The following is a 13,306-nucleotide window of genomic DNA, read 5'->3' on the forward strand; positions in this document are numbered from 1 at the left end:
CCCGCATAGTGTTTTGATGTGTTTTTTGCCAGAAGTTTCAGATGTGGTGCAAGAATTTGGTGTATAAATTTCAGCACCAAATCTGCATCTCTTGGAAAAAAAAACAATTTAAGTGTGGTTTTCTGCCAGAAGATGCAGATTTGGTGCAGTAATGTTGCACCAAATTTCTGCACCACATTTGCATCTCCTAGCAGAAAATCACATCAAAACGGCATCAAAACCTCAGTTTTTGTGTGGTTTTCTGCCAGGATATGCATTTGGTGCTGGAATTTATACACCAAATTCCTGTATCAAATCTGCATCTTTTGGCAGAATACTGGGCAAAAAAATAGGTTTTTATGCCATTTCGGTGTGATTTTCTGCCAGGAGATGCAAAGTTGATGCAGAAACCTAGTGCGGCCATTTCTGCACCAAATCTGCATCTCCTGGCACAAAAAAACCTCACCTAAACTGCATTTTTTTGCCACGAGATGCTGATTTTGTGCTGAAATTTATACACCAAATTCATGCACCAAATCTGCGCCTTCTGGCAAAAAACACATCAAAACGTTATGCGTTTTTCCACAACCTTGGTGCTATCAGTAGGGCCTCTGCCACACTCACGTGCCTCCGGTACGTGTGTGCCTTTTTTTTCACGTACCGGAGACACGGGCCCACGTGGTTCTATGTATTGTTATTGTTTTGGACACACATAAATATTCAGGAACGGAACATGTGTCCGTTCCGTACTTACGTGAGTCCGATTTTTAAAAGCGCTGACATGTCCGTGTTGCTCCGGCAGCACGGGTGTCACACAGCCCGCACCCGTACCACACGAAAGTAGTGTGGATGCGGGCCCGTGTGACATGCGCCGGAGAAAGACACGTGTCAATGTAAAAATAATAAAAACACATACTCACCTCCACCATACCTGCAGTCTCTGCCGCGGCTGTCCCCTGCATCCGTCCCCCAGTGAATTTAAACAATGCTTCTCCTTCACTGGGGACCGGACACAGCGTCATTCAGCACCACAGACAGCATTGGATGATGCAGGTAAGGCGGTGCTTTCCGTTCTCCGTGTACTATTACGTATAACACACGGAGAACACGTACGTGCCATAAACACAGCACACGGGGACAAAACCACCCATTGAACACGTACGTGACAAAAACGTTACGTTTTGTCATGCAAGTGTGGCAGAGGCCTAACATTGTAGCCCCTAGCCCCTATATTTACATTAACAGATGACGGACCTGAGTGAGAACTTGTATTTTGTGGGTTGAGTTGAATACTATTTGGTGGCAATTTGAGTACAGAACATTATGAGTCAGTTCACATTTATCTGGTGCTCTGTGCTTTGCATATACATCGGGGTTTCCACTTACATTTGCGAAATACATGATTCAGGTGAAATCCCCAACAGATCCATTCACTAATGAGGCAGCAGAGTCATTCTGGACTCTTTCAAAGGTGAACAAAACTGTTGATGACTGCCCTTTTGTGCATGCCTAAAAAGATGCTAAAAAAACATGGACAGTGCCAGATCACAGACCAGACAGGACCACATGCCAACTGCTTCATTACAGTGAATTTTACATTGGGAATTTTGTGTGAATCACGTTTTTTAGAGATTTACATATAGTCTCCAATATAAACGCTCAGCGTAGAGCACAGGATAAATATGAGCTGCACGATACTGCGATCTTTGGGAGGCAGAATGAACAAACTAACGGCAGTTGAAAAATTGGCTTTATTTTTTTATTTTTTACACTATACACTGTGTGATATAAGTGATTAGACAGCTTTATTCCCCAAGTCAGTACAATTACAGCCATACCAGATTTATATATTTTTTTAGGTTTGGCAACTATCACACTAAAAAACGCTTTTTTTACAAAATAAAAGATTTTTGCATCACCGAATTTTGAAGGCTATAGGCTTTTTATTTTTCTGCTGACAGTCATATGAGGACTTGTTGTCTGCGGGATGAGTTGGATTTTTTATTGGTACCATTTAGTATTTTTTGACCACTTTGTTCTTTGGGTCAGTATTATTACAGTGATACCACAATTGAATAGTTTTCCTTTATGTTTTGCCACTTTTACACCATAAATAATATTTTATAGAGAAAAAATAGTTTTTGCATTGCTGTATTCTGAGAGATAAAACTTTTTTATTTTTTCACTGATAGAGCTGTATGGCAGCTTGTTTTTTTGTGGGACAAGAGTAAGTTTTCAGAGGTAAAATTTCTATTTATAAATGACTTTTTGATTGCATTTTTTCCACTTTTTTGTCAGCTGTGTGATGAAAAAGCATAGTTTTTGCTACATTTTTTTATTTATTTTTTTACTAGGGTTAACTAGTGCAACAGTTTTATTGATTGACCTGTTGCATATGCAGTTATGCCAAATATGTGTTGTGGGTTTTTTACATTAATACAACTATTTATTGGAATTATTTTTTATTTTTTTGTTCTTTAATTTCTGCTTTTTTATGTTTTTACATTTTTTATGTACTTTTTTACTTAGTTGCTATAAGGGACATTACCTTTTACTGCTCAGATCACAGCTGAACTGTATTGCAATGCTCGATGATTGCAATATACAGTAGTGTAGCTGTGAGAGCTGCACTGTCAGAAGCTTCATTGATCACGCTGCAGGCATGATCCCTGAGGCTTCCCTTAGTCTGATGACCCAGCGGTTGTCATGACGACCTTGGGTCTCCATGGCAATGATTGGGCCCTTCCGATTATATCGCAGGTGCATCGATTGGAGGGGAGAGGGAGCGTGATCCCTCTCCCAATCCCCTAAATTCTGCAACTGATATTGATCACGGCATTTAGGTGGTTCACAGCCAATAAGGGACAGGAACCGTCCCTGGATATGAGAGCCAAGCTAGGATGTCAGGAAAGCTGATTTCACAGCTGCACCCTGAACATAGCTTCTGGTCCCCGAGATCTCCAGGAAGTACCTATATGTCCTTGGTCCGGAACTCCTTCCCAGCCAGCACATATGTACATGTCCAAGGTCACGAAAAGGTTACATTTTAAGATATGTAAGGGTTTATTGAAATTTTACCTTGTGTACCCAGAAAACAAAAGCAGGTCAACCTTTTATATATAATCTAATATATAAAGCTCAGTGTATGTATGTGTGTATGTATGTATGTATGTATGTATGTATGTTTGTATTTGTGTGTGTGTGTGTGTGTATGTCCGTTAAAGGAATCCACACCGTCGCATTTATAATCACAAATTTTTGCACAGACACCTCATGCGACCCAGGGAACGTCGTAGACTATGTTTTGACAGGAAAATTTAACCCTGCGCTTTACAGTTACTCTCCAAAAAACATGCCTCCGTTAAAGTAAATGGAGCCTGGAACTACAGGTTATTAGTCAGAGCTGTGATTGGTTGCTATAGGAACAAAATACATTTCTAGTATAAGAATTTTATATGTGAGGTAATAAGATGTCGGTGGGGAGACGGATAGAGAGAGACAGAGAGAGACAGACAGAGACAGACAGAGAGAGAGACAGAGACAGACAGGGAAAGAGACAGAGAGATAGAGACAGACAGGGAAAGTGACAGACAGAGACAAATGTGAAAGAGACAGACAGAGACAGACGGTGAGACAGACAGAGACAGACGAGGAAAGAGACAGACAGAGACAGACAGGGAAAGAGACAGACAGAGACAGACGGGGAAAGAGACAGACCTGGAAAGAGACAGACCTGGAAAGAGACAGATGGGGAAAGAGACAGATGGGAAAAAGACAGACAGACATGCAGACAGGGACAGAGACAGGCAGACAGGGAAGGAAGAGACAGTCAAAGATAGATGGGGAAAGATACAGACCGTGATAGAGACAGACGGGTAAAGAGACAGAGAAATAGAGACAGACAAGGAAAGAGACAGACAGAGACAGGCAGACAGGGAAAGAGACAGACAGGAAAAGACACAGACAAAGAGATGGGGAGACAGACAGGGAAAGAAACAGACCTGGGAAAGAGACAGACCTGGAAACAGATAGTTGGGGAAAGAAACAGAGAGATAGAGACAGACAAAGAAAGAGACAGCCAGAAACAGGCAGACAGGGAAAGAGACAGATGGGGAAAGAGACAGACAAGGAAAGAGACAGATGGGGAAAGAGACAGACCTGGAAAGAGACAGATGAGGAACGAGATACCTGAAAAAAGACAGATGGGGAAAGAGACAGACAAAGACAGACGGGGAAAGAGAGACAGGTAAAAAGATAGACAGGGAAAGAGACAGACTTGGAAAGAGAACGACGAGGAAAGAGACAGATGAGGAAAGAGACAGATGAGGAAAGAGACAGACCTGGAAAGAGACAGACCTGGAAAGAGACAAATGGGGAAAGAAACAGAGAGATAGAGACAGACAAAGAAAGAGACAGACAGAGACAGGCAGACAGGGAAAGAGACAGACCTGGAAAGAGATAGACAGGGAAAGAGACATATGGGGAAAGAGATAGACCTGGAAAGAGACAGATGGGGAAAAAGACAGACTGGGAAAGAGACAGATGGGGAAAGAGACAGACGAGGAAAGAGATACCTGAAAAGAGACAGACGGGGAATGGAACAGACAGAAAGACAGACAAAGACAGATGGGTAAGGAGACAGATGGAGAAAGAGACAGACGAGGAAAGAGACAGACCTTGAAAGAGACAGATGAGGAAAGAGACAGATGAGGAAAGAGATACCTGAAAAGAGACAGACGGGAAAAGAGACAGACAGAGAGACAGACAAAGACAGATGGGGAAAGAGACAGACAGGGAAAGACACAGACAAGGAAAGAGGCAGACCTGGAAAGAGACAGAGCTGGAAAGAGACAGACCTGGAAAGAGACAGATGAGGAAAGAGACAGACGTGGAAAGAGATACCTGAAAAGAGACAGACAGGGAAAGAGACAGACAGATAGACAGACAAAGACAGACGGGGAAAGAGAGACAGGTAAAAAGATAGACAGGGAAAGAGACAGACCTGGAAAGAGACAGACTTGGAAAGAGACCGACGAGGAACGAGACAGACGAGGTAAGAGACAGATGAGGAAAGAGACACACCTGGAAAGAGACAGACCTGGAAAGAGACAAATGGGGAAAGAAACAGAGAGATAGAGACAGACAAAGAAAGAGACAGACAGAGACAAGCAGAGAGGGAAAGAGACAGACCTGGAAAGAGATAGACGGGGAAAGAGACAGATGGGGAAAGAGACAGATGGGGAAAGAGACAGACCTGGAAAGAGACAGACGGGGAAAGAGACAGACTGGGAAAGAGACAGATGGGGAAAGAGACAGATGAGGAAAGAGATACCTGAAAAGAGACAGACGGGGAAAGGGACAGACAGAGAGACAGACAAAGACAGACGGGGAAGGAGACAGATGGAGAAAGAGACAGACGGGGAAGAGACAGACGAGGATAGAGACAGACCTGGAAAGAGACAGATGAGGAAAGAGACAGATGAGGAAAGAAATACCTGAAAAGAGACAGATGGGAAAAGAGACAGACAGAGAGACAAAGACAGATGGGGAAAGAGACAGACGGGGAAAGAGACAGACAAGGAAATAGGCAGACCTGGAAAGAGACAGACCTGGAAAGAGACAGACCTGGAAAGAGACAAACCTGGAAAGAGACAGACGAGGAAAGAGACAGACCTGGAAAGAGACAGACCTGGAAAGAGATAGACCTGGAAAGAGACAGACGGGGAAAGAGAGAGACAGATAGACATAGACATAGAGACAGACACAGAGATAGAGAGAGAAAGACAGACACAGAGACACAGAGATAGAGACAGATAGACTGATACAGAGACAGACAGAGATAAAAATAGACAGACAGAGACATAGAGACAGACAGAGAGACAGACAGACAGAGACACACAGACAGAGACTTTGTAGTGAGACAGTGACAGTTACTATCCCGGGCAATGCCCGGGTACTACAGTTAGTTGTTATATATAAGTCATAAAAAGGTTACAATTTAACATATGTAAGGGTTAAATTAAATTTTACCTTGTGTACCCAGAAAACAAAAGCTGCTTAACTGTTTGTATATAATTGTATGTATGCAGGGAAAGATGTGGGGTGAGAGTGTGAGCCTGCATCAACGGCAGAGAGATGACCTAGGATAGTAACGGTACATCATTCCTATATCAGTAAGGGGTTAAGAACAGAAAAACTTATGAAGTGCACACTCTGTGGAGGTTACTATTTCTAGAACGACTGACACTACAAATCTATAGATCCCATATTGCCAATTGTTAAATATAATGTGTCTAATGAAATAATTTGTAAACTACATATGTAAGGTTACAGTTTAAAGGCTTAATCCCATATTATGCATATTTCATTCAAAACATCTCTTAATGTTCCTGTTGTTTCTCATAAGAACTCGGTTTTATTGGGCTAGCTGAATAGGGAAAAAAACTTTTCTCCAGAGTAATGAGTGAGTTTCACGAGCCATTAATTGAGCCACATGTGTTCCTGGGAGGAACTCTGGGTAGCTAAGAAGGCGAAAAACACTTTTCATATCACAGTAGAGGAGGAGAGGCTTTAAAACTAACGGTGTGAGTCTTCATAGTCTCAGAGAAACAAAATGTATCTTTTTTTATACTTTAAAGTCTAGTTACTCTCAGGCAGCAATTTCCATTAGGCCACAATTACAACAATAGCCTTCTTAAAACAGCAGGTACCTACTTATCTCCGCTGTAAAATAGCGCTGCCATACAAAATCAAGAAATGAAGGATTTAATTCCTATTTAAAGAATCAGAAACATGCAAATCATTCCCTATATGCCTCTGAAGAACAAACACAAAAGCCTCTGGTTGTTGCAATAAATATGAAAAACTAGGATTGTCTACATAAAAAATGTAGCAAATATTTTATAATACAGATCATATATTATATCCCATAATAAGAGACTCTGTCAGCAGGTTTTTGCTACCTCAACTGAGAGCAGCATAATGTAGAAAATAAATGCTGATTCCAGTGATGTATTACTTAGTTTACTGGATACAGCTTTTGTGAAAAATCAGAGTTCTTAGCTGTCAAATGTAGCAGAGCTCAGAAAGATAACCCCGCAGACATCAGGCTCTCTATATACATTGTCTATTCACAGTGAGCTGCTTATCAGAGGAGGGGACGTGGTTGGTCTAGAAGGCACATGAGCAGTAGTCCTGGCAGTGATAGTGTCCAGGTGATAAAAAAATCATTTTAAGTAAACAACAGCACACAGCCTGATAAATGAAACATTGCTGAATTCAGTGTTATTATAACCCCTAACTCATGTGGTCCTCAGAATACATAGCACAAACCTGCTGACAAATTTTCTTTAAAGGGTTTCAGAACCATTAGAGAGATCTACATCTTTATCTGTCCAAAGTTGATACACCTGTGCAACTAAAGTGAAAACATTGGAGTAGCTGTAGGTCACACAACTTAGATTCTCCTACATTGTGGCCTTTAAACTAAAACTGTATGAGATAGCTGTTGCATACTCCTTTGGCAGCAGCATATCTACTGCAGTAACAAGGATCAGGCATATTGAAATCCAATGAGCTTGACTGTTCTCTGTCTTTATTGATATAGTGTCCAAAGCCTGACACCATAACCAATATGTGCTCATCACATAGTATTCTACGTGCAAAAAAATTCTCTATTACATAGTATCCATAACTGCTAGTAGCTTTGTGCTGCAGTTTTGATAGCAGGTCCTTTGTGATTCAGCAGTGCCATCTTTCATTTGAAGTATATCTAGACTGCAGGACCCAGCAATCATAGAATGGAGGTTATCAGTACCCTGTTCTTCCAATAGTTTAGGGTACTACAAGGAGCCTAACAATTAAATAAGACATACCATATTCTGAGGATGAGTCATAAATGCCTAATATATATAGAAGCAATATTTATTTAAAACAAAGTTGCATCCAAGGTACTTAAGTGATTTTACAAGAAGAGATGAAAGGATCAATCCAGAGAGGATCGACTTTGAGTTGGATTTCATGGAGTTTGTAAAGGCCCGCAAAAAGAAACCACAAAAAAAAAATTCCCGGTGCCATTTCACACACTGCTGAAGGATCAGAAAGTGGGCCAAAGACATTTTGCCCAGCCTCATGGGCTTCCCAATAATGTCCTACATCTAGGACTTTACTTGGTCTAGCACAGCATACCAGGGAGATTGTCAGATTGTTTAATATATATAATAGACAAGGCAGGGAATCCCGCAGCCATTTTAAGGTGATTTGGAGCCAGTATGAGGACAATAAGGCTCAGTAATCTAAACAGAGACCCAATTCCTAAATATTTGCCAAATTACACTAGTCACATATTCGTAGAACAACTACAATATAATGAGAATAGTAGTCTATGATATTGAATTTCAGTCAATAAAGAGTGATATAGGGTAATAGCACCAATGCCATATTATTGAATACTAAAATTAACTCTATCTGTCTCCCAGTAAAAAAAAATAATAAAAAAAATTAAAAAATGGCCAATTACACTACCTGCGATTCGCCAAGAATAAATGAATCATGAATAATTTAATAATTTTTGGGACTAATTTGCAGAACTTTGCAAATCTGAATTTCCAAGGATCAGCTCAGTTGCAGAAAATTGCTTAACCCTCCGTCACATACAATAGGCCTGACAGGCACATCTCTTTTACTTTCATTTCTCCTTCCTCACCAGATTGTGAGGAAATCCCCTCCCTCCAGGTAGTCTCCTGTCTCTAGCAGCTCTGTGAAACCTCATACCACAGTTGGATTTCAGAGCTTCAGGAGGACAGATATAACTGCGCTAATCTCTCAGGCTCATTGTATGTGAACATGTCACACTCAATAAGGTTGGTATTTTATGTTTTTATTCATCACATGCTCTGCAAGTGTAATTTTTCTGGGGAAACTTCAGGATCTAATTCTGATTGAATATGTGTCAGTGTTCCGGGATTTCCAGTTTGCTTTTGAAGGATCTTGCCCTTTGTTAACATGGAGTTTTCTGTTCTGTTGCTCTACTTCCTGTTCATCTGTTTAAATGTCCGCCCCTAAGCTTAGTCTAGTTGCTTGAGTACACTGCTTCCTGTCTACTCCTGCCCTGCTGCTCTTGGTTCCTGATTGTATTTGGATCCTGTTTAAAATATCCGACACCGGCTCTGGACTCCACCTGGTCTCATCAAGCTGTGCCCTCGCTGGTCCCGGACTCCGTCTGCAGTCACTGGTCGGCGCTTCTGCCCGGTTCCTTCCGGTTCATATCCACTCTAGGACTCACGTTCCACATCACGTACGGACATTTTTGGACTATAACCTGTTGCCCTTTCGTGTCCCGGCTGCTGCGCATTTAGGCCTTCTGGGGTGATTGCCAGACAGCCCCTGTATAGGGGTTCGCTCCTGGTGGCCTCCCTGGGGGAGTCCGGTGCGCGGTCCCGGGAGTTCCCCTTGCTCTGAACATGGCAGGTCTTTACCGTGTTTATGTTCTTTTCTGTCTACATATTTATTGGTTGCATATTATAAAACTTGTTTGCACCAAGACCCTGTCTCTGGTTGTCATTGCCCTAACGCTATCGAAATCCTTAGTTCATACAATAGTATTACAATATGTGTTTAATAGTACTTAAGGTACCTTAAAATTAAGTTTGTTTCCATAAATTTTCTTTGTAGAGTTTTTTGACAGAGTCGAACTGGGGACTATTTGGCGGAAGTTTTGAAATGTTTGTATTTCAGAGTTATTAGTTTTTTGTAAAGTAAATGGGGTTTTTTGCACCTGATTATGTGTAGTCTCTTTTATTACATCCCTATGAAGGTCACTGATCACTTTTAGAGCACTGAAATTGCAAACATTAGATATTATAGGTATTTTTCTAGCCTGCGCCTGACAGTCACATTGTATGTGAACTCGTTAGAACCGATATTGTATGTGATGGAGGGTTAATAATGTTTGTCTCGCCATGACAATCCATTTTTCCATTGAACCCAACTTGGCAATGAAAATTAGCTTTTGAAAACCTCGGCAATCAGCTATTATTACTAGGTGACATTCTGGGTGCCCACAAATACAAAGAATAGCTTTCTATATAATTACAGGATGACTATAAATACTGGACAACTTCTGCTTGTAGAGGCTCCTTTCCTAATCTAATAGAGGGTGATCATGAAAGATAGTGTCCACCATTCCAAATGAGGTACACGCAAAATTCAACATGTTTTGGAGGTAGAAATGGGCCCCCAACCTCTTTTTGCCCCTATGTGGCCACACGGGTTGCACCAATGGTATCTCCGCCCCTGAGTTACCTCTTACAAAAAACAGGAGAGTATGGACTAGAGTTGAGCGCGGTTCGTGGTTCGTGGTTCTCCAGTTCTAGGCTCGAGTGATTTTGGGGCATGTTCTAGATCGAACTAGAACTCGAGCTTTTTGCAAAAGCTCGATAGTTCTAGAAACGTTCGAGAACGGTTCTAGCAGCCAAAAAACAGCTAAATCATAGCTTGGTTTCTGCTGTAATAGTGTAAGTCACTCTGTGAATCAAACTATTATCACATTTCAGTGTATAGTGTGCGTGAACAGCGCCTTCAGATCACTGCTGTTTCTATAATGGCGATCGCCATTTTTTTTTTTTTTTTTCTTGTCTTCCTTCCCTAAGCGCGCGCGTCTTGTGGGGCGGGCCAGCATGTCAGCCAATCACAGACACACACACAGCTAAGTGGACTTTGAGCCAGAGAAGCAACGGCATGTGTGATAGGATCTGCATGTCACATGTCCCTGCATTATAAAACCGGACATTTTCTTCACGGACGCCATTATCTGCCTTCTGCGTCTTTGGTGTCAGACATCACTGTCGCAGCTCCGTCATCCTGAGTCCTATAGCCGATACAGCTGTATGCGCTGCATACACAGCGTTAGACAGCATAGGGAGAGCACTTTATAGCAGTCCTTTTAAGGGCTCAAACCGGCAGGGTCAGAGTTAAGGTGACAGGTCCTGAAAACAGCGCCAGCGTCTGTGCAGCCAAGGTCAGGGATTTCCTCCCTGCATTTCACCATTAGGAGGGAATAGAAAGGCAGGCTTCCATTCCTCTACCCAGAGCCCCACAATCCTGCCACTGTACCCTCTTGTCCTCTGCACACTCCAACTCATAACTAAGCCATTATACTAGCAAACACTCAGTGTACCTAGTGGCATCCTATCTGTGGCTATTGGACTTTGCTATAGTCCCACTAGTGCAAAGACATTTGCAGAGCACGTCTGCCTGCATTGCACACTACAACTAATTATAACTAAGCCATTATACTAGCAAACACTCAGTGTACCTAGTGGCATCCTATACGTGGCTATTGGACTTTGCTATAGTCCCACTAGTGCCAAGACATTTGCAGAGCGCCTCTGCCTGCGTTGCACACTCCAACTAATTATAACTAAGCCATTATACTAGCAAACACTTAGTGTACCTAGTGGCATCCTATACGTGGCTATTGGACTTTGCTTTAGTCCCACTAGTGCCAAGACATTTGCAGAACGCATCTGCCTGCGTTGCACACTCCAACTAATTATAACTAAGCCATTATACTAGCAAACACTTAGTGTACCTAGTGGCATCCTATACGTGGCTATTGGACTTTGCTATAGTCCCACTAGTGCCAAGACATTTGCAGAGCGCATCTGCCTGCGTTGCACACTCCAACTAATTATAACTAAGCCATTATACTAGCACACACTCAGTGTACCTAGTGGCATCCTATACGTGGCTATTGGACTTTGCTATAGTCCCACTAGTGCCAAGACATTTGCAGAGCGCATCTGCCTGCGTTGCACACTCCAACTAATTATAACTAAGCCATTATACTAGCAAACACTTAGTGTACCTAGTGGCATCCTATACGTGGCTATTGGACTTTGCTATAGTCCCACTAGTGCCAAGACATTTGCAGAGCGCATCTGCCTGCGTTGCACACTCCAACTAATTATAACTAAGCCATTATACTAGCACACACTCAGTGTACCTAGTGGCATCCTATACGTGGCTATTGGACTTTGCTTTAGTCCCACTAGTGCCAAGACATTTGCAGAACGCATCTGCCTGCGTTGCACACTCCAACTAATTATAACTAAGCCATTATACTAGCACACACTCAGTGTACCTAGTGGCATCCTATACGTGGCTATTGGACTTTGCTATAGTCCCACTAGTGCCAAGACATTTGCAGAGCGCATCTGCCTGCGTTGCACACTCCAACTAATTATAACTAAGCCATTATACTAGCAAACACTCAGTGTACCTAGTGGCATCCTATACGTGGCTATTGGACTTTGCTATAGTCCCACTAGTGCCAAGACATTTGCAGAGCACGTCTGCCTGCATTGCACACTACAACTAATTATAACTAAGCCATTATACTAGCAAACACTCAGTGTACCTAGTGGCATCCTATACGTGGCTATTGGACTTTGCTATAGTCCCACTAGTGCCAAGACATTTGCAGAGCGCCTCTGCCTGCGTTGCACACTCCAACTAATTATAACTAAGCCATTATACTAGCAAACACTTAGTGTACCTAGTGGCATCCTATACGTGGTTATTGGACTTTGCTTTAGTCCCACTAGTGCCAAGACATTTGCAGAACGCATCTGCCTGCGTTGCACACTCCAACAAATTATAACTAAGCCATTATACTAGCACACACTCAGTGTACCTAGTGGCATCCTATACGTGGCTATTGGACTTTGCTATAGTCCCACTAGTGCCAAGACATTTGCAGAGCGCATCTGCCTGCGTTGCACACTCCAACTAATTATAACTAAGCCATTATACTAGCACACACTCAGTGTACCTAGTGGCATCCTATACGTGGCTATTGGACTTTGCTATAGTCCCACTAGTGCCAAGACATTTGCAGAGCGCATCTGCCTGCGTTGCACACTCCAACTAATTATAACTAAGCCATTATACTAGCAAACACTTAGTGTACCTAGTGGCATCCTATACGTGGCTATTGGACTTTGCTATAGTCCCACTAGTGCCAAGACATTTGCAGAGCGCATCTGCCTGCGTTGCACACTCCAACTAATTATAACTAAGCCATTATACTAGCACACACTCAGTGTACCTAGTGGCATCCTATACGTGGCTATTGGACTTTGCTTTAGTCCCACTAGTGCCAAGACATTTGCAGAACGCATCTGCCTGCGTTGCACACTCCAACTAATTATAACTAAGCCATTATACTAGCACACACTCAGTGTACCTAGTGGCATCCTATACGTGGCTATTGGACTTTGCTATAGTCCCACTAGTGCCAAGACATTTGCAGAGCGCATCTGCCTGC

This window comes from Anomaloglossus baeobatrachus, chromosome 1 (assembly GCF_048569485.1).
Source record: "Anomaloglossus baeobatrachus isolate aAnoBae1 chromosome 1, aAnoBae1.hap1, whole genome shotgun sequence".
NCBI lineage: Eukaryota > Metazoa > Chordata > Amphibia > Anura > Aromobatidae > Anomaloglossus > Anomaloglossus baeobatrachus.